General features: G+C 41.9%; 2 pseudogenes; both read left to right on the top strand.

The window, feature by feature from the left end:
• The first annotated feature begins 14,063 nt into the window (after positions 1–14,063).
• LOC147911833 (nucleosome assembly protein 1-like 1 pseudogene) lies at positions 14,064–15,890 on the top strand (annotated as a pseudogene).
• A 2,435-nt stretch (positions 15,891–18,325) lies between these two features.
• LOC101393958 (CTD small phosphatase-like protein 2 pseudogene) lies at positions 18,326–21,841 on the top strand (annotated as a pseudogene).
• The last annotated feature ends 492 nt before the right edge of the window (positions 21,842–22,333 follow it).

Genomic DNA, 22,333 nt, shown 5'->3' with positions numbered 1-22,333 from the left:
TAAAACAATATGTAAATAATATATTGTTGCGCCTATAACATATAAAAATGTAATGTATTTAGTAATAACAGCACAAAGGAGATGAGTGGCAGCAAAGCTGTATTGGGTTAAGGAAATTACTCCAGATGGTAATTTGAATTTACAGGAAAAGATGAAGAGAACCAGCTATGATAAATAAAATGGTTAATATAACAAAAGCTATAAATACATACTTCTTCTCCTTTCTTCTCTGAGATTCTTTAAGAGACATATAGAATTATATAAAGCAATAATTATAACAATGTATTATTGGGTTTGTAACATTTAATATTTAACATGTATAACAATAATACCACAAAATAGGGTAAAAGGAATACAGCTATATAGAAGTAATATTTCTATATCTAACTAGAATTGTTAGTATAAATCTGAAGCTGATTCTGAAAAGTTAAGACGTATATGTTAAGCCTTAGAGCAACCTCTAAAAAAAACTCAAATATAATGAAAATAAGGAGTCCGGCTCTTGATTAAAAAATTATGTGTGATTTTTCAGGCCTGATCATAGGCAATTACAAAGGCTTTACCTGGCAGACCTCACAAGAGAATGCTGCTCTCCCCACACCAGACTTGTTGTACAACCAATGCATTCAAGTCTCAGAAGGGAGTTACTGTCAAGGAATCAGGCTCCCCTGGCTGGCCATGCTCTTACATGTAGCTGCATTCCAAGCCCCAGTGCCTCCATTTGGAGGCCTCTTTATCAGGTGCCTTTGGAAGAGGGCTTCCTCTGGTGCATCTGCTGAAATCTCCTTGAGTGGGATAGAGAGAGATGGAACCTTGAAGATACATTTTTCCTTTCTGGAACAGTACTGCTACACTCTTGTCCCTTCCCATTTCCTATTCTCCAGCTTCTGGCCCATAAAATTGCAGAAGCATTTTGTTCAGGGGTCCCTCCACAGTGAGAGAAACCCCACCCCACCCCAAACCTGTGCTCATCCGTTTCACCCTCTACTGGTGCTGGTAAATGGGCAAAAATGGAATAGAAAGAAGTCAGCACTTTCTCCAACTTAGCTTTTTGCTTATCTTATTGCAGTAAGTGATTTAAAGCTTGAGTCTTATTTTCATTTTGGCTTGTTGTCTTAAGTAGCCACTCTGACACCTGGCAGATCTGCTTTCTCTCCAACTCGGCTGAGCTGCTGACAAATTGACTTAGTGAACCACACAGTCATTAACCACAGCACCATTCTGGAAAAGCAAAAAGCCTGAAGATCCCACACAGTACACTTGGGAGGTATTAGCAGAGTCTGCAGGGCATATTAGAAGGGTGTTAGTGGATTATTTGACTGACTATCCCATGGAGCACTTTGGCAGCCATGCATATGGGTTCTCAAGATTGCTTTGGCTATTCAAGGTCTTTTTTGTGGTTCCATACAAATTTTAGGATTGTTGGTTCTATTTCTGTGAAAATGCCTTTGGAATTTTGATAAGGATTGCATTGAATCAGTAGATGTCTTTGGGTAGTATGGATATTTTTTTATTATGTGTAACATTAGTTTATAACATTGTATAAATTTCAAGTGTACATCATTATACTTCTATTCCTGCATAGATTACATCATGTTCACCACCCAAATACTAGTTACAATCCATCACCACACATTGTGCCTAATCATCCCTTTCACCCTCCTCCCTCCCCCCTTTCCCTCTGGTAACCACCAATCCAATCTCTGTCTCTATGTATTTGTTTATTGTTGTTTTTATATTCTACTTATGAGTGAGATCATACAGTATTTGACCTTCTCCTGGATATTTTAACAATATTAATTCTTCCAGTCTATGAGCACAGAATATCTTTCCATTTATTTTTGTCTTCAATTTCTTTCACTAATGTCTTACAGTTTTCAGTGTACAGGTCTTTCATATCCTTGGTTAAATTTATTCCTAGGTATTTTATTCTTTTTTAAGCAATTGTAAATGGGATTGTTCTCTTAATTTCTCTTTCTGATAGTTCATTATTAGTATAGAGAAATGCAACAGATTTTTGTATATTAATTTTGTATCCTGAAATTTTACTGAATACTTTTATGAATTTTAACAGTTTTTTGATGGAATCTTTAGAGTTTTCTATATATAATATCATGTCATCTGCAAATAATGACAGTTTGACTCCTCTCCTGTCCAATTTGGATGCCTTTTATTTCTTTTCCTGTCTAATTGCTCTGGCTAGACTTCTAATACTAAGTTGAATAAAATTAGTGAGAGTGGGCATCCTTGTCTTGTTCCTGATCTTAGAGGAAATTCTCTCAGCTTTTCACCATTGAGTGTGATGTTAGGTGTGGGCTTGTCATATCTGGCCTTTATTATGTTGAGGTACATTCCCTCCATAATCAGTTGTTGAGAGTTCTACCATAAATGGACGTTGAATTTTTTTCAAGTGCTTTTTCTGCATCTACTGAGATGATCATATGACTTTTATCCTTCATTTTGTTAATGTGGTATATCATAGTGATTGATTTGGAGATGATGAACCATACTTGCATTCCTGGAATAAATCTCCACTTCATCATGGTGTATGATCCTTTTAATGTATTGTTGAATTTGGCTTGATAATATTTTGTTCAGGATTTTTGCATCTATGTTCATCAGGGATAGTTGCCTGTAATTTTCTTTTCTTGAGGTGTCCTTTGCTGGTTTTGGTATCAGGGTAATGCTGGCCTCGCAAAATGAGTTTGGAAGTGCTCCTTCTTCTCCTATTTTTTGGAAGAGTTTGAGAAGGATTGGTATTAATTCTTCCTTGAATGTTTGGTAGAATTCACTACTGAAGCTGTCTGGTCCTGGACTTTTGTTTTGGGGGAGATTTTTGATTACTTATTCAATCTCTTTACTAGTAATCCGTCTGTTCAATTTTTTCTACTTCTTTATGATTCAATCTTGGCAGGTTGTATATTTCTAGGAATTTATCCATTTCTTCTAGGTTGTCAAATTTGTTGACATATTATTGTTCATAGTAGTCTCTTATGAGTCTTTGTATTTCTGTGATATCAGTTGTAATGTCTCCTCTTTCACTTCTGATTATATTTATTTGAGTCTTCTCTCTTTTTTTCTTGGTAAGTCTAGCTAAAGATTTGTCAATTTCTTCTTTCTTTTCTAAGAACCACCTCTTAGTTTCATTGATCTTTTCTATTGCCTTTTAGTCTGTATTTCATTTATTTATGCTCTGACCTTTGTTATTTCCTTTCTTCTACTACCTTTGGGCTTCATTTATTCTTCTTTTTTTAGGTCCTTGAGGTGTAAAGTTAAGCTATTTGAGATTTTTCTTGTTTTTTGAGCTAGGCATTTATCAGTATGAACTTTCTTCTTAGACCTGCTTTTGTTGCTCCCCATAAATTTTGCTATGTTGTATTTCCATTTTTGTTTGTCTCGAGGTATTTTTTTAATTTCTTTTTTGATTTCTTATTCTATTTGGTACTTCCTTATATTTTCCATCTTTTTTTGTTGAAATTCTCACTGTATTCATCCATTCTTCTCCAGATTTTGATAAGTATCTTAATGACCATTACTTTGAACTTCATCAGATCAATTACTTATTTCCATTTCATTAAGCTTTTTCCTAACATTTTATCTTGTTCTTTTGTTTGGAACTTATTCCTTCATTTCTTTATTTTTGCTTTGACCCCCTCTGTTGGTTTCTATGCATTAGATGAAACAACCACCTCTCTCTGTCTTCAAGGAATGGTCTCATGTAGGAGATGAATCTTGTTCTTCAACCCTGCCCTAGCTCTTGGTTGTCTCTCTCAAGATAATTGTCCAAGAAGCCTATTATATTTGTAATAGCTCCCAGTAGTTGAGAGTGTGCCAAGACCTGTCAGTGTCCCAAACGGGAGGATGTCAATCAGCACCTAGATTCAGGCTTATTGGAAGCTAGACTTTCAGGCAGCAGCTTTTAAAGTGTGTAAATATATATAGTCCTTTGGGACCACAAGCGTAAGCCCTGCTGACCACCAGAGGCAGGTGATCTGGAGGTGTCCCCTGAGCAGCAGTTGCAAAAATTGGGGCTCCAGACAAGTGTATCAGTTCTTTTCTGGGAGATACCAGTGAGCTGTAGCAAGACAGAGGGAGAGCACAAAGGTGGCTTCCACCAGCCTACATTCCCTGAGAGCAGCTCCATAGACCCCTAAGTGTGAGCCAAACCTAAAGTTTATCCCCCATGGTGAAGCTCCATGACAAGCAAATAGGCCTCTTTCACAGAAAAACTAGGAGTGTGTTTCAGTCTGTTGTCTGTGCAGTGCCCTGTGTCTCTCTGATTGTTACCGCCCCATGGGACCCAGGAACACAATTTTCCCCGGCCCCTACAGACAGGCAGTTAAGGGGTATCCCTGGGCAGCAGCTGCAAAAACCAGGGCACCAGACGTGTATAAAAGCTCCCCTCTGGGAGATACTAATGCTCTGGAGCATGGCAGAGAGAGAGCACGAAGATAGTGTCTACCCTTGGAGGTTTGTGGAAAGTGTTACAGTTAGCCCTTACATGTGTGTTTAATTAGAATCCTGCCCCTCAGGCTGCATCTATGATGATTAGCTAATAGGCTTCTTTCACAGGAAAACTGAGCTCCTGGGTCTGTTGCCTTTGTTGTGCCCTGGGGTGGTAGCTGTTTAAGAACTCTTTTTCCATTGGTTATAGTCCTGTGGGACACAGGAGCATAAGCCCCACTGGCCACCAGAGCCAGGCCATGTAGAGGTGCTCCCTGGTGGCAGCTGAAAAATTGGGGTGCCAGACAAGGATATAAGCTCTTTTCTTGGAGATACCAGTGAGCTGGAGCAAGGCAGAGGGAGAGCACAGAGATTGCATTCGCTAGTCTCTGTTTTCTGAAATCACTTCTTAGGCCTCTAGATGTGTGTCAAACCAGGAGCCTGCCCTCAGGCCAAAGTTCCTGGACAAGCAAGCAGGCCTCTATCACAGAAAGACTAAAGGGTGTTTCAGTCTGCTGTCTGTGCAATGCCCTGGGGGTGGTAGGATGCCAAAAACTGTCTTATTGTTACAGTCTCACAGGACCTAGGAACGCAAGCTCCTAGAGCCAGGTGATCAAAGGGCGTCCCCTGGGCAGTAGCTGCGAAAATCAGGGCACCATACATGTCCAAATGCTCCCTTCTGTGAGATATTGGTGCCCTGGAGCACAGCAGAGGTAAAGTGCAAAGATGGTGCTTGCCGGCTGTAGTGAGGTAGAGGGGGAGCATAAAGATGGAACCCACCAGAAAAATGAAAAAAAAAAAAAAGGATGGCACCCATTGGCTAGAGCAAGGCAGAAGGAGAGTGTTAAAATGGTGATCATAGGGGGAAAAAATGGTACCTGCTGGCTAGAGCAAAACAGAGGGAGAATACAAAGATGGCACCCACCAGTCTCTGTCCCTGGAGAGCGTTCCAGCAGGCTCTTAAATGCATGTGTTAAATTAGATGCCTGCCCCTCAGGCCAAGGCTTTAATATACACAAATGATCCTCTTTCACTTAAAGTCTGAGCAAAATTGTCTGCCTCTGCACTTGGCCCTGGGGCTGAGCCAGAGTGCATGAGCCCTTGAAAAGAAGTTTCTCAGATTGCTACAGTCTTATGGGTCTTCTGGACAATGAGCTCCATTGGTTTTCAAAACTAGCCATTTTGGGGGCTTGTCTCTCAGGTGCAAGTCTTAAAAATTGGGGTACCTGAGGTGAGGTTCAAACCCTTTACTCGGGGAGAAGATTCAGGTTTTGAGTTCCTCCCGATTGTGGATCACCATGATGGGGGTGGGGTTCACAGCGAGATTGTGTCCTAGCCTCTCCTACCAGCTGTCATGTGGTTTTCTTCTTTGCCAGAAGTGTAGTCCTTGCTCAGCCAGTCTTTACATTTTTTTTTTTTAGAGGAAATTGTTACATAGGTAGCTGTAGACTCGGTGTGTCTCTGGGAGGAAATGAGTTCAGGACCTTCCTACGTTACCATCTTGAACCAGAATCTGACTTATCAGCTTTCAAAAACAAACAAGACTAGGGTTCAAGCCAACGTCCCTCTGACTCCGGGGGGACCAGAGTTCCTATGCCAAGGTTAAAATTCAATAGAGAGGTAAAAAAGTTAAACTCCTTGGCCTTCTAGGTATTGTTTCATAGGTAACAGTGGTTCCCACAACCCCTGGCACCAAGATAAGGGGAGAGTAGATAATACCCTCTGGTCTGAAGTCTAAAGCCACAACCATGAAGACCCTTGCCCAAGCTGGACTATGGGTGGGTGTCTTAAAGCTGCTACAAATCTCTATTTTATGGCCCCCACTAATGAATGTGTTATTGCTATTGACATATTGTCTAAGTACACCCCTTCTAGCCCTTGCCCTCAAAGCCTGATGAGAATTGCTAAAATTAGAGCCATTTTTGTGAGACATGTGGAAAATCATATATCTATGTGACTCATGGGTTATAGCTAATGGCCTAGACACTTGATCAGGCCACTGGCAAACCTCAGACTGGTATATAAAACAAGCCCCTTTGTGGGACAGAGACATTTAAATAAAAATCAGTTCTGCTTCTAATAAGCTTTTTGTTGCCCGTGTAGATGCTCACCAGGAAAAATGTAATCAATGAGTAGACTGTGCTTGTCAGCTAAATGCTAAGACTGAAGTGTCCTCTGCCCTTGAGCAAGTAGAAGTGTGACAGATTGCTTCCTGAATCCACAAGAGGATGGCCAATGAAAATTCAGACACAATCCTAGACTTGATCTACACACATGGACTGCCACTGCCATCAGAAAATGCTGAAGCAGCATGAAAAAGCTGTCCCACCGGCCAAAGAAACCCCGGCCGAGGCTAGAAACACTGCCCAGGGACAGATTCCCTAAGCCAATGGGCCAGGACATTCATAACAAGTTAATCACATTGAGCCGTCTAGTCCCATCTAGAAGGTTTCATTGTATCCTGACTGCTGTTGACACTTTCTCTGGGGTTTGGCTTAGCCATTCTTGCGTATTCCACTGATTTTGGCCACATTATCCAGGACCTACAAAACCACATTTGTTTCCTCTTCAGGTTTCCTGAAAACATTGCATCTAATAATGGCTCCAGATTTGTGACCCAAACTACACATTGGTGCACCCAATCATGGGCTATATGATACAATCTCCGTGTTTCATATCACCTCCAAGCCACAGAGGTGATTGGACCATTTAAAAGACAGTTAAACAGGTTTAAGCAGCTAATGAAATGGGAGAAGATAATCCCAGCTTGGACTACATATCTTAGGTGAGTAGTCTGGGGTATCAACACAGAAATTCCCCAAAAATACACTTGTCATTTGTGCCATATGTTTGATCATGCTGTCTTCCCCCTTCCCTCAATTGTGAATCCTACTTTTTATAGTATTGACACTTTGGTCTCTGTGGTAGACCCTACAAGGGCCTTCCATATTCTCTTACCCTTTTCTAAAGACCCAGATAGATGGGAAATCTAAATAGCTATTAAACATTTACTGGTTTATTATAAAGGATACAACTCAGGAATAGTGAAGTGGAAGAAATGCATAGGCCAAGGTGTGGGGTAGCTGCATGGAGCTTTTATGCCCTTTCCAGGCATGCCACTTTCCCAGTACTTAGATGTGTTCACCAACCTAGAAGTTTCCCACATCCTGTTGTTCAGGGTTTTTAATGGAGTATAATTATGTAGGCATGATTGATCAAATCATTGGCCATTGGTGATTGAAGTCAATTTCCAACCCCTCTCCCCTTTCTAGAGATTGGTGTGTGGGGCTGAAAGTTCCAACAATCTAATCCTGGCCTGATCTTTCTAGTGACCAACCACAATTCTGAAGCTATCTAGGGTCCAGCCAAGAGTCACCTCATTAGCATAAACTCAGATATGGTTGAAAGGAGCTTGTTATAAATAACAAAGAAGCTTGTAAAACTCCTATCACTCGGAAAATTCTAAGAGTTTTAGTGCTCTGTGCCAAGTACTGGGGACAAAGACCAAATATATATTTTTCCTATACCACACTTATGCAACCTTCTTGTCACTTCAGGACTTGCTCAAGCCAAATCTTCTGCTTGCCAGCTATACCACTGTCATTAGTTAATGAAATGCTGCTCCTCACCCCCAACTCTATGAATTAATGGTTTAAGCAACATTCAGTTCATCATGGGCACCTCAGGTCACATGAGTGTTTCGTGGCCCATGGTCAAGCATTCAGTTTGTTCTAGACTTCAGGATCAAACATGAAGCTGCTCTTAAAAGGAGAGTGATGAAGGAAAATTTTCTCAGGGGGCAGGACTTCAAGCAGTATATAAGATTGCTCCTTTTGTGTGGAAGGAAACATGAACAGAGATTTGCAACTACCCTAATTCATGGATGTTGGTTAATGATTTGCTTGGATTGTTGGGGACATGGAAAGGACATGATTGAAAAATAGGTGATAGGGAGGTCTGGGGAAGAGGTATGTGTGTAACTCTCTGTAAGTGGACATGGAGTATGAAGATATTTGTGTCCCATGTGAATTCTCACCAAAAGGCAATATCAGCAGAGTAGAAGTTTAATAATCAGGTGGATAAGATGATGTGTTCTGCGGATGTCACTCAGATTCTTCGCCCAAATAGTCCTGTCCATTGGATCAGTTCATGTAGAAAGTGGCCGTGCCAACTGGGATAAAGTTTATACATGGGCTCAGAAATGTGGACTGCCGCTTACCAAGATCAATATGGCTACAGCTACAGCAGATACCAACAATGAAATTCAACTATGGCACTATTCTCCAGGGGAACTAGCAAGGTAGCTGGTTTTACCTTGATGTTGTTGGACCACTTCCATCATAAAATGGGTATTGTTTTGTTCTCACAGGAATGGACGCTGATTCTAAATGAGGCTTTGCCTTCCTTGCCTGCAATGTTTATGCCAAAATAACCATCCATGGGCTTACAGAATGCCTTATCTGACATCATGGTATTCTACATAGCATCTCTTCTGACCAAACAGTCATTTCATGCCAAACTAAATGTGGTGATGGGCTGACACTCAGAAATGCACTGGTCGGACCATATTTCCCATCACCCTGAAGCAGCTGGCCTATTAGAGAGTGGAATGGTCTTTTGATGACACAGTCACAGAGTCAGCTAGATGACAACATCTATTACGGCAGGACAATGTCCTATGTGATATGGTGTATGCTCTAAATCAGCATCCAAAATACGGTGCTGTTTCTCCCGTAGCCTGGACTCAAAGGTTGGGGAATCAAGGAGTGAAAGTGTGCGTGGATCCTCTCGTTATTCCCCTAGCATTAATCCACTAACACAACTTTTGCTTTCTGTCTCTATGAACTAGGCTCTCCTGGTTCAAATGTCTTACTTCAAGTGGATGAATGCTTCCACCATGGGGTGCAACAATGGTTCCACTGAACTTGTACTGAGGTTGCTGCCTGGCCACCTTGGGTTGCTCATGCCACTGAATCAAAAGGAAAAGAAGGGTGTTAGAGTACTGAGTGTGGTGGTAGATCCTGACTATCAAGAGGAAATTTCATTGCTACACAAAACGGGGGTTCGTAATGCAGGCGTTTCCCAAGGATGCCTCTTAGTACTCCCATGTCCTGTGACTAAAGTCAAGGGAAAACTACAGCGACACATACAAACAGGACTGCTAATGGTCCAGACCCTCCAGGAGTGAAGAATTGGGTCACTCCACGAGGCGAGGAAACTCGGCCAGCTAAGGGGCTTGCTGAGGACAAAGGGAATATGGAATGGGTAGTGGAAGAAGATAGTTGAAATCACCGGTGTCACCACCAGACCGGTTGCAAAACCCAGGACTATAATAGTCATGAGTATTTCTTCCTTGTTTTGATATCAATATATCTGTGTTTATAGTAACCATTTTTCCTCCCCCTTCTTTTCCCGCTTCTTTTTCCTGTTTACATAAGATGTGTTAATTATAGTTAATTTTGATTTGAGTGTGCAAGTTACAGGATGTCAAAGGGGACTGAGAGGAAGAATGAACATGAACCAAGATGGATAAAGGGACTTTGTACCTTCTTTTATGAAGAGGGTTACCATGTATTCAGCTGTACGTGGGATAGTTGTACATGGGCTCATGATAGGTGGAAGCATGGCTTTGCTCTTTTCTTCAGTTGGAAGTGTGTATGGGCATCGAGTTGATAAGGGCTGGACTGTGACAGCTCTGTAATGAGTCAACTCGACTAAGACAAACTACATTTTCCGGGATTCTTTATTTTGCATGTTGCCTTTTTTTCTTTCCTTTTTTTTTCTTTTGTGAGGAAGATCAGCCCTTAGCTAACATCCATGCTAATCCTCGTCTTTTTGCTGAGGAAGACCGGCTCTGAGCTAACATCTATTGCCAATCCTCCTCCTTTTTTTTTTTTTTCTCCCAAAGCCCCAGTAGATAGTTGTATGTCATAGTTGGACATCCTTCCATTTGCTTTATGTGGGACGCAGCCTCAGCATGGCCGGAGAAGTGGTGCATCGGTGTGCGCCCGGGATCTGAAACTGGGCAGCCAGTAGCGGAGTGCGCGCACTTAACCGCTAAGCCACGGGGCCAGCCCCTGCATGTTTCCAGTTAGAGTTGGCCACCGTGAAAATTGGCCTGAGATCTGGAAAGCAAGAACAAAACAGTAGCCATGTTTCACTCTTGGAAGGATGACCTAGGTCAGGAGCCCTGTGGTGGATCACACCATTTTTGTGTATCACACCATTTTTGTGTATCTGCTGGTTTGCCTTGTTGGCAATGGCAGTAGCCAGGCTCACGGCTCCAGCTACCAGGGACTTTTCTCCCAGCTTCTCTAATTTCAGGGCCAGGTTCAAGAGGGATTTTGCAGTAAGAGTTTCACTTCTCATGACAGCTTGACAGTTTAGGCTTGAACAGGGACAAAGTCTGACATGGGTTTCAGTGAGAGAAAGGAAAGATACAGGTTCCACCTTGTTTGTATGATTCAGTTTTTCCTACATTTTCCCGGTTCATATTCATTCCTTTCTCCTGGCCACGTGTCTTGTGAGTTGAAGACCAACACCAGACTCCAAAGAAACAGGTGAACCAAGATTGTTTTACCAGTTCCCATGGTAGCGTAAAGTCAAATCTATTATAACTCCCTTCTTCCAGAGAGAAAGAGCCCAGGACACTCTGAGAGAACGAGGGCATTTTGAAGGGGCAAGGTGAAAACTGTCCTACTCAGTCAGCAGTCTGCTGCCTATCTTTCATATCTACCTTAAGTCCTCCTTCCTCCTTTTATGAAAAAAGCCCACCCACTGTGACGCCTCCTGATTCTTTCAGCTACAAAGTTTGTAGTCAATATATTACCTGTAAAGTTACTTTAGTTATAGATCCACTTCACGTTCACCCTTTGCTCCTGGCCAGACTTTGAGCTTCTTCTTTCGCAGGACAATGGCACCTCTTTCTCAGTCCCTGGCAATGTTTTTGATCAATGGTGGAGGGGTGTAGTGGAGACAGCTTGGTCTGGTCCTTTCATTTCCCTCAATCAAGGCCATTGACTTTCTCTGTGGCTGCTTAATTAACGTTCAGTTTTCATGTTGCCCATAAGCTGGATAGAAAAGAAGCAATCCTGTCTTAAATGCAGATTAGACATCAGGAAACCTTGGTTGGTGACTTGACTCTGCCACCAGTTTGTGTGACCTCTAGCAAACCAATTAGTTGCTAGGAGCCATTGATTTTTATGTGTCTGGTTAATTCACTACATTCCCTCCAAAATTTAAATCAATGTTTTTTGTCAATGCCATGCTCCCTTCTTGAGGTGGGACTAGAGACAAAATTAAACACATTGAAATTGGGTTGGAGTAATAAAAGGAATTTATCAGTGTTATTTTTCTGAAATGTGATATTTCTTAATTCATTTGCTATGTTTCTTTTTCTAAAATATTTTTCAGAGTTACAAATCATTTTGCTTCTCAAAATAAAGAGGAGAAAGTGTTTGACTTATCCATCATTTTAAGAATTTTGTGTACATGATTTTTCAGCTTAGTGGGTCTGAACGCAACAGAAAATCTTGGTTTACTCAGATCATCCTAGGAAGCCTGCCCTTTTAATGACTTTCATGGTTGCCTTTACATAAGTGTCCTCCTTTCTGTGTTCATTCTTTAGAGGCTTGATGTGAATTTGGCAGCATTTATTTAACACCTTCCAGCTTCTGTTTTGACACTTTTTCAACCCTCCGTTCTGACTGAATCCATTTCAACTTTATATGTTCTTATTAAGCAGCTTTGATAACGTTAGTTCGTCAAAATTCTTTTCTATCTCTCTTCTTGGAGTCTTTGACCACTGCTGAGATCTGAGCTATAAAATTTTTTATGACTCTGTTCCTACTGACATGAGCTGTCCCTGGATGGAGATGGGAAGTCTCTCTTACAGTTCCTGTGCCGCAGGGCACACACCTATTGGAACACTATAGTTTTGCTGACAGTGGTGGAATTAAACGGACAGGTCTGGCATGGGCCTAAAACGTAACACAGGACTCTGAGGTCTCAAAGATGAGGGAGACTCTGAGCAATCTAGAACCAAAGGCCCTTGATCACTCATTGGACCCTGGGCATGTCAATCCTCGCTTCTCAGCAAATGAGCATAGAGCTCGCGATGACGGAACTGGCCCTTTGTTGACCCGTCCAAGCTCCGCCTCCCGTCACTGGCCCACCGGATTCTTTCCCGCCTTGTCAACGGCCACCTCAGGGACGGTCTTGGGGGGCTGCTCCTCTGGCCGCCCTCCTGCCCTTCCTGTCGCGCGGCCTCCACAGGCACTTTTGAAGACTGTGTCCCCTCTGTCGCCATTTTCTCTGCCGCCCCCACCGCCCCCTGCCCGGCAGGCCCCGCTGCCAACAGCCTCCCCTCAGAGGCAGTCCCCTCAGCGGCCGCCATCTTCGCCGCGGTCGTTGCGGCAACCCGATCGCTGCTCAGGTCCAGGCACGGACCGGGGCGTCCCTTCTGCCATGTCTGCCCCAGAAGAGCGAGATCCGGCCCAAGGCGGCCAGGACCGAGCTGACGGCGGGAGGACTGCGACGCCAGACTCGCCGGGTCCCGGTGGTTCCTGCAGAAGGATCAGATGCAATTGTGAGTGTCGCAGCCTTTCTGGTTTCCCAGACGGTCACACGAGCCCTGCAGGAGATAGAGGGTGGGGAAGAGGCCGCCCAGCCCACAGTCGAGGAGGATGGAGACATCTGGTCAGCAGAGCAGGAGGAGGACATGGAGGCGGGACAGGAGGAGGAAGAGGACCAGGACTACGAAGGCGAGGAGGAGGAAGATGAGGATGAACCGGGAGACGACGCTCAGGAGGGACGGCGCGGGAGGTGGGCGCCGAAGGTTGTCGAGGGGCCCGTGGAGGCCCCCATGGCGGGTTTCGGTTTCTGTTCTGGGATCTGGTCCGTTCCCTTCTACACCGTATTCGTAGTAATGACCATGTCTTCGTTCGGCCTCATGCAGGCCGTGTGGTGATGAGGCGTGGTCCCCAGGGGCCCGAGAATCTGGGAGCGGGACCCGCGCCTGGGGAGGGCGAAAAGCTGGCGGGGGGAGTGGAGACCTTGTAGGCTGAGTACCTGGCAGGGGTAGCTCCCCCTAGGTGCCCGAGGAAACTGCGGAGGGGCCTGCTTGCCAGAAGGCAGAGGAACCAGAGGAGGCCATGCCCCTTGACTGATGCACGTGTATTCTATGAGTGGGGGCCTGAGCACTATGAGGGGACTGAAGCTGGCAAGTGGCAGCAAAGTCTTCAGGACTTGTAGCCCCTGTTGGTGCATCCTGCTCAAAGGCAGGCCGTGCTCAGCGGTTAGCCTTGCCTTTAGCAGTTAAAAGGAGGGTCAAAGCGCTCAAAATACTTCAGGCAGAACACACATAAGTAGAAGCCCAATTCTGTCAAGGCCTTCACGATCTTGAGAAAAGGTATTCTGCCTTCTACCAACCTTTGTTTGCTTAGAGATCTGAGATCATCAGTGCAGTTCATGAGCCCACAGAAGGTGAATGTCAGTGGGAAATAGGTGTTCTGGAAGGAGCTTGGGAGGAAATGGCAAGAGAGCCTGAAGGAAAGGGGCAAACAAATGGCATACCTCACTTTTGGTTGATGGCTTTTAAAAATGTAAATATTCGTGGTCAGATGATCCAAGAAAATGATGAACTTGTACTAGAGCACTTGAAAGATGTAAAAATTAAGTTTTCAGGGGTTGAAGAACCAATGACCTACTCTATAGAATTTGTCTTTAAGTCAAACGAATACTTTTTCAACGAAGTTCTGGCAAAAACATTCAGAATGTCATGAGACCCAGATGATTTTTGTCCCTTCTTCTCCAAAGGGCCAGATATAATCAGCAGCACAGGGTGGGAGATCTACTGGAAAGAGGGGAAAAACATCACTGAGAAAACTATCAAGCTGCAGAAATGTGAGGACCTTGGACGTGTTTTATCAACCACTAGGAAGTTACCCAGATATTCTTTCTTCTCCCACTTCTATCCTCCTGATTCTCCTGAGAGTAGAGTACTGAATGTCGCTGCTGATTATAAATTGGGCTATTTTTTCCTTGAAGTTCTGGTCCCAAAGTCTGTATTATTCTTCCCTAATTAAGCGAGTGAATATCCGTATGAAAACTGATGATGAGGCCCAAGAAACTGAAGGTGAGGAGAGGAAAGTGGAAGGGATCAGAAATGAAGAACCAGAAAAAGGACCTGAAAAAGATCTGGATCCCGAAGATCGCAGTCTCTGAGAAACCAGGTATCTCTATATAGCTTTGTGTATCATCCAACCATTCCTGACATACATCAGTTATATTTTTAAATTTTCTCAATAAAGTAAATAACAAAATAAAGTTGAAAAATTTAGTTCTACAAGTCAGTTTAATGTTAATAATGTACTTGTATATTGGTATAGAATGTAGCATATTCTGAAGTGTACTTCATTCAGAGCTACAGTCCTTTGAGCTGTAATTCTAAGACTTCTACAGGTGGGAAATTTATCATCCTTTGTAACAGAGACCAGTATTTGTTTAGAACACAGTTACCAGAACAAGGGGCAAAAGCAACTTGAATAAACACTAGGTGGGCCTTCATCATTTAGTTACAGTAATAGAGTCTCTCGTACTAACTAGGAGAGGATTCCTTTGAGAATGTGACTATTTGGAAAGCTATAATAAGAATTTTATATAGGACCACACTTAATGATTGATACCTAAGTACTCATTCAGTTGTAAATTTTTGTATTTCATATGACAGTTAAAAGAAAATTGGTCATAGGAAGATTATTATTTCTCACTGAATTGATAATTAAATCAATCTATGTCTTATCCTTTTCTTTTTCTTTTTCGTTTTACAGATATGGAAACTTAGGGTCTCAGAGGTTAAGAGAATGTAGTTTATGTCTAGATCACAGGCTTTTAAAATGGAAAGAAATACATAAATACCAGAATGGTTTCTCAAAACAAAACAAAACAAGCATTTTCAGTGTTTGGCAAATGGGAGATGAGGTCGGTGTGATCAGAGGATTGACATCAGGTTGTGCAAGAGTACGCTGATACCCAAGGATCTGGCTTACAAGAGGAAAACATGATTTCTCCTATTATGGCAGACATACATAAGATTGACTATTCTGATATTTAGAAAGTCACTGGTGCATACTAATGATATTTAATTGTTAATTGTCTCTTATTTCATCTACAGTTCAAAGAAATAGAGAGACATGAATGAAGGAAGAAACAAGGAATTTATTCTTCAGACTCCAGATTTTCTTATTTTCAGTAGTCCAATGGAATTTTATCAACACCAGTTTTGTTCTCAAGTTCCTCACCCAAAACGTGACATCCACTGACATCTGACTTTTTTTCATCTTTCAGACATATCTGACAGCATTTCTTCAGGTTAAAAATAAAACTTTGAAATACATAAGCTGCTGATTTTTTACATAAATAACACTGACTCAAATCTATCTTTGTATCTTTTTGTTTTGGCCCACTTTACTATTGTTGAAAGGAATCACTTTCAACCATTTGGTAAGCCCGTTTTAAGTTCTTTTATTGCATCCTCCAATTAATTAAAATATTAAATTATAAACGATTATGTAAAGAGGGATGGAGGTCTAGCCCCGCAGCATTTTTTTTGAAGTAACCTGATGGATGACCTTGCTTACCTTGAGACCAGATGGTGCTGGGCTGGAACTGGGCTGAGGTGAACCAGTAGCATTGCATCACCTGGGAACTTGCTAGAAATGCAAATTCTCAGTCCCCACTCCAGATCTACTGAATTAGAAACTCTGAAGGTGGGCCAGCAATCAGTTTTACATGTCCTTCAGGTGATTATGAAGCACACTAAAGTTTGAGCACCACTGGTTTAGAGCAGTGATGGGGGGGTGTTTGTAAGGGACTGAGCTTCTCCTATGGTAAGACCAGCGTTAATTCAGTGACTTGGGACTGTTTCCAGTAAACTGAACAAGAAAGTAAGCACAAGACTTGGGATGAGACTAAAATTCTCAAGGGCCTGGGACACAGAGAAAGACTTCCTGGAGGGGCAAACATTGGGTAGTGGCAGTGGAAAAAATGGGTAAGGGAACAAGCTCGTTCTAGAAGCATACAAACACTATGACACCATGTATATGAATTTTAAAAAGACACAAAACAATCATAAATTGATTATGGATACATATATATGCAATAAAAGGCATGCATTGGAATGATGCACGCATATGTAGAAAGGCATGTAAGGGAATGATAAAGAGCTTATTTAGAACAGTGGTTGTGTCTTGTGGAGGATAGAGGAGAATTCAGTTGGAGAGGAGCCCTCTTAGTTTTCTACCTCTGTCATAACAAATTATCACAATGTGGGTGGCTTAAAACAACAGAAATTTATACCCTCACATTCTGGAGGCTGATTCTGGCAGTTCTGGAGTCCTCATTTCAGGTTGACGACACAGCCACAGACCTTCCAAAGGTCTAGGGGAGAATCCTCCTTGCCTCTTCCAGATTCTGGTGGCTCTTGAAAGTCCTTAGCTTGCAGCAGCATAACTCCAGTCTCTGCCTCCATTTTCATATGATCCTCTCTGTGTCTTTATATCTCAATTCTCCCTCTTCTTTCTCTTATAATGACATTAGTCATTGGGTTTAGGCTCACCCTAAATCCAGGATGGTTTCATCTTGTATTCCTTAACCTAGTTACGTCTACAAAGACCCTGTTTTCCAAATAAGGTCACATTTACAGGTACTGGGGATTAAAGCTTGGAAATTTCTTTTTGGAGGATGCCATTTAACTCATATGGGTTCACAGTGGGTTTCAATTGTATTTGTAATGTATTTCTTAAGGGGGGTAGTGGGTACATGGATACAGTATTCTCTATACTATAGACTATTTGTGTAGGTCTGACATATTTTCTAATAAAAATGACAAAAAAAATTAAAAGAGGAAAGGGAGAAAATGGGCCTAATATCTGGAAGGTATGTAAGGAAAATTAAGTCTTAGTTCACCAGAGTAGAGGATCAGAGAAGGGTAAAGGCCAGGAGTTTGAGGATAGAAGACCCCCTTTCTGCATTTAGGAAAGGCTGCCTAGGCACTCTCTAGGTCTCATTAATACCTCCTTTCATAGTCTCTGGTAGCACATCTCATATTCTAACTAATATTACCATTATTTATATATGTGTATCTACTCCTCTACCCCTTTGGGCACTCTACAGATTGTGATATTCTGAATAATTGCAACATTAAAAGGTTTTATTTATCCTTCTTTCCCAAAGTATCAAGCACTCTGTTTTCCCCCTTCATAGGCGCTCAATTAATTATTAAAGTGACGTAAATGTAATTCATCCACAACCTTTTTTATTTGTCACCAGTGTGGCATTTTAAAATGTATTATCATGTAGTATTCCTTATGGCTAGAACTACATGGTGAGACAGAAGGTACAGGGCCCTTTGTCGCTATTATTTAAACGGAAAGGGCAGGGCAAGTAGACTGCTGTCCATGTAATATGATTTGAAGGCCCTCAATTTGTTTCTTATTGGTTACTGTTCATACTGTACCAGTTGTTGAATATATCATTTCTCTTAGACACTATCAAGAGGGGCCCTTGTCCTGAACTCCATGCTTTGGGGACTCTTTTTGGCTCTCTTCCTGCTATGCCCTTCCCACAGGGCCAGGAGCCCAGTATGTGGGGCCAGAGGAATATGTGCACACTCAGAGTCCTAGCCCCCTTCAGATTATCCTCAAGATATGTGGGATGCCTGAACTCTTTACCCAAATGGCCCCAAGCCTGCTTCTAGCACCAGCATGCTCTTCATTGGGTTTTTCCTTTTGAGGACTAACTGCACTGCTGGTGTATGTGCTTCCAGGTTGCTATGGGGTGGCTATACATGAGGAACAGGTGATGAGTGGGCTGGGATGTCCACATGGACACAAATGAGTCCTCAAAGGTGGGGGATGGAACTGAGGGTTGGAAGAGAAGAGGGATTGGCTGATGTCTGAGGCTTGGTTTGAGGCCATGGTCTTGGAGGAGTGGTGGTAGTTTTTCCCACACTGAAGGCACAACAGGTAGAGCAGTCTAGGAATTCTAAACTCATACCTAAACTTTCAGGTCATTATAAAGGTAGATTTGTCATGGAAGAAGATGTAACGTATATTAACAGTTTATTGGTTGATTTAAACATTTTAAATAATTAGCAATATGGCATGTAGCCCCCAATTGAAGTTTTGCCCTGAACCTTGCAAATTTTGCAAATGTTTCAGGTGGTTCATGTTAAATATTTAGTTTACTTCTTCCCCCATGAACCTTCAGGCTCTCTCTCTGGTGTTTTGTGCTGCTTCAAGGTAACCACATGACTAGGTCAGAGGAACCAGATGGGCTCCTGGTTGTGTACTTCTCCCACTACCACTGTCCCAATTGTGGTGTTTTTCATTTTGGACTTCCCTTACAATACATAGAAGTAATACAAATACTTAAAATATACAGCTTAAGGAACGGGCCCTGTCCATTCCTAACGAATGGATGACATGGGTCCTCTGCTGCCATTTTCTGGCTACCACTGGTGTCTAACAGACAGTGAAATGTATTCTATCTATGGAATGCCAATCCTATGTCAGTGGCAGATTCTGGCCACATAATGATGGGTCTTGAGTCCAAGATCATCCACATTTTTGGATAATTGGGACACTTAACACCCAGACAATGACATGATGTTCATGGTGAAGGAGGCTTAACAGTGTGCTGATAGACATGGTATTCAATGGCCATTTCATGCCCCTTTTCATGCTCATGCTGCTGGCATGTTTAAGAGGAGAAATGGGCTTTTAAAGAATTGACTAATAAAGATTGCTAGAAGTTCCACTTCTGGCATGATAGCATGAGGAGCTCTGTGGATCTACTCCTCAGTGAAACTGGTGAATATTATTTTTTAAAAACCTAACCATTTCAGTTGTCTGGAAATGGTCCTAAGGTCATACAGCAAGTGAAAAAAATATTTGTTCAAGAAAATCTACTAAAATTTGGTAAGGACAGTGAGAATCTGTGGCGTTTGTACCAACACCTATACCCTCCCTCCCCTCTCCTATGTCAGCAAGACAGAAACTCCACTCCAGACTGGTGCAGCCAAGAAAACAGGGCTCCTTCTCCCCTCAGCTCCCAGAATGATCTTTCCAGAAAGGGCAGAGCATCAGCATTTCTCACACTACCTCCAGCTAGATTTTGCTGAGGCTAAATTCCAGTCCAGAGGTGGGGGCTCCCATCTTCCATGCAGTCCCCACTCATAGGACTACCTTGAATGCAGCACTGCTTAGAATATCGGGGCCCCAATTTAATAAGAGGTTCCAGACTAGGAGAGGAAAGCCAAGAAGATGTGAAACTACAGACCCGCTTCCACTGAATGCCCTGCAACTAGAGCAGCAGTGTCACTCACTGAAAAGTTCACCATTGTCCCCATTCCCAGCTCCAGAACCATAGCTCAGAGATTTTACCCAGGAGAAGAAGCAGGCCATAAAACAGAGGGCTTTGCCTCTCTTCCGAAAGGAAATGAATCAATTTGCAACAGAGTATGAAGAAGTTGAAACAGCTCTCAAAAATAATGGAATTTGTGGTTAAAAGCAATTAAGAGGAAATTGGTAGAATCATTAGAAATAAAAGCTAAACTGTACGAAGGCTAGTTTACCAAAGAGAACCAAGGAACAGGTCAGCTAGCCCTCCTGGGGTCAGAATAAATCTTAAATACTGATCTCAAAACTATCCCATCAAAGGAGCCCAAATTTAATTGGATCAGTCTGTTGAGCAATTTGTGCCCTATCCAGCAATTAGTGAAGACTAACAACTGAGTGTGGTCAGGGAAAAGGACAAAGGGAGCCCAGCAAAAAACACTGTCATCCCAGGGTGACTGTAAGCATACCCAAGCCTATGCTTGGTTCCCTGAGGAGGAACATCAGAGGTTTCATGCTGTGGGGAAGGGGAATAGACTTCACCAAAATAATCCAACCAGTCACTAAACAAACAAAAAAGCAAATAACAATAACAAGCACCAGAGAGAAGACCAGTACCCAGAGTTGACACAATATATTATCTAAAATGTACAGTTTCCCACAAAAAATTGTGAGAAAATTATTCAAAGAAGCAGGAAAGTCTGACCCTGGTGTTGATTTACCCCTATTCACCCCACTGGTGAAAAAGGGATGCTCCGCCTTAGGTAGTATATGACGGCCAAACACATAATGCCCGACACCAGAGAGATGAAATAAAACTGAAGCACATTCGAGAGAGACAAAATATGCTGAAACAAAGTAGACTTGGACGTGATATGGATAATAATTTGATCACATCAACACCAAGAGTAGGAGAAAAGCCTAATAAACAAATATCTTGAAAGCTGATAGTTATGAAATGACAACTCAACACGTAAAACAAAATGGAAAATTAGAAGATAATCCTTCCTCTGGCAGTCCCCTGAGGACTACATTGTTGGGGACCATATTTTCTCCTGTCTTCAATTGTTTTTCACCAGTGAATAAAAATGACACATCAGGATCAGATTCTCCAGGACAGGCTGTGGAAACTGAAGACATAGTAAAACCACTTGATATGGAACAAGTGGATGAGACTACTACCACTACTACTGAATAAATTAATGGAGCAGTTTATTCAATTAAGTAGCTCAAGGGATGCTGTCAATAGTTTAGAAGTAGAAGAAACAATTCATTGGGATATCCCACCCTTTAAGCACCAGTAACTCTAGGTACTGGTTATTCATCAGCTCATGCAGCAGCCACCTATGCATAAGACTGGAAAGTATTTGACCTCTATTATTTCATGAAGCATGTTCCACTACTGACAGAAGAACAACTAAATAGGAAATCTGCTTTTCCATTGAAAACAGGAAGCACACCAGAATTCTTCTTACTTTTAGACCTGTATGAAATGCTAGTCTAAATGAGCTAGAAAATGTAGCACTTACTTTTCCCGCCCTTTCCAAGATATCATTTATCGGATTTATGTGAGATTAAGACTGTGCTTCAGGGAATTCTTGAAACCAATTTCTCAGATCATTCTTTTTACTGTGTAAGATCATTCTTTTCACTGCTCCTAAGATGGTATATGCAGATAAGTTACTGAACATATTAGACCCTAAAAGGCAACTTGTCAGGCATTGTTCTTTCTGTGAACATGTGTTTACGTACAAGGAAACTATACAAAGGACTTAAATATCTTTGGAAGGGATCTTTCAAAAACTGTAATAACTAATTCACTACAAGCCTTTGTATATCAGCTTTTTAATAGAATCCCTATAGAAAGCCAGTTTATAGATAAAAATATCAATGAACTCCTAAAATTGATTCCATTTCTGAAGAAGCTTGTAGAACTGAATGAAGATGTTCTACCTCACATCAGAGGAAGGTTTTGCTTGCATGATTTGCTGGCCTCAGATTAAATATGAAGACTTGTCAAATCGCTAATGGGAGAGAGAATGCAGGGCCCCTTTGGACTAAGACAAAAACATTGTCATTACTATTGAAATTTTGCATTTTGTATCCCCATCTTGATTTTCTTATCTTTGGTGCCCAATAATAATTAATAGCTATGGGAAAGAAACTTTATCTATCTCAGATTGAATAAATAGAGAGGATACGCTAAAATAGAAGAGTCTTTAGAACCAGTGGAACTCCAGTGAAATTTTTTATGTACAGAACATTTATAGTTTATAGAAAATTATGTTTCTGCCACAAGTGGTTTTGACATGTAGTCACACAGGATTTTATAATAAAAAAGATGAAAATGTTCTTGTGTTTTTTCTCTGTTTGGTGTTCTAAGTGAGTTTGAAGCCACTTTTCTGTTACTTTAAGATTCTCATCTCAATAGAAATTGCGAGTAAAAGTTGTTTTATGTTTCCTGTTAAGGTTTATAACCTTTTTACATTTTTGAC

The sequence above is a fragment of the Ceratotherium simum genome, chromosome X, assembly GCF_057802395.1.
Source record: "Ceratotherium simum simum isolate JZ-2026a chromosome X, ASM5780239v1, whole genome shotgun sequence".
In the NCBI taxonomy this organism is placed as follows: domain Eukaryota; kingdom Metazoa; phylum Chordata; class Mammalia; order Perissodactyla; family Rhinocerotidae; genus Ceratotherium; species Ceratotherium simum.
Note: the sequence above shows the minus strand (reverse complement) of the source record. Positions and strands in the feature narration are given on the sequence as shown.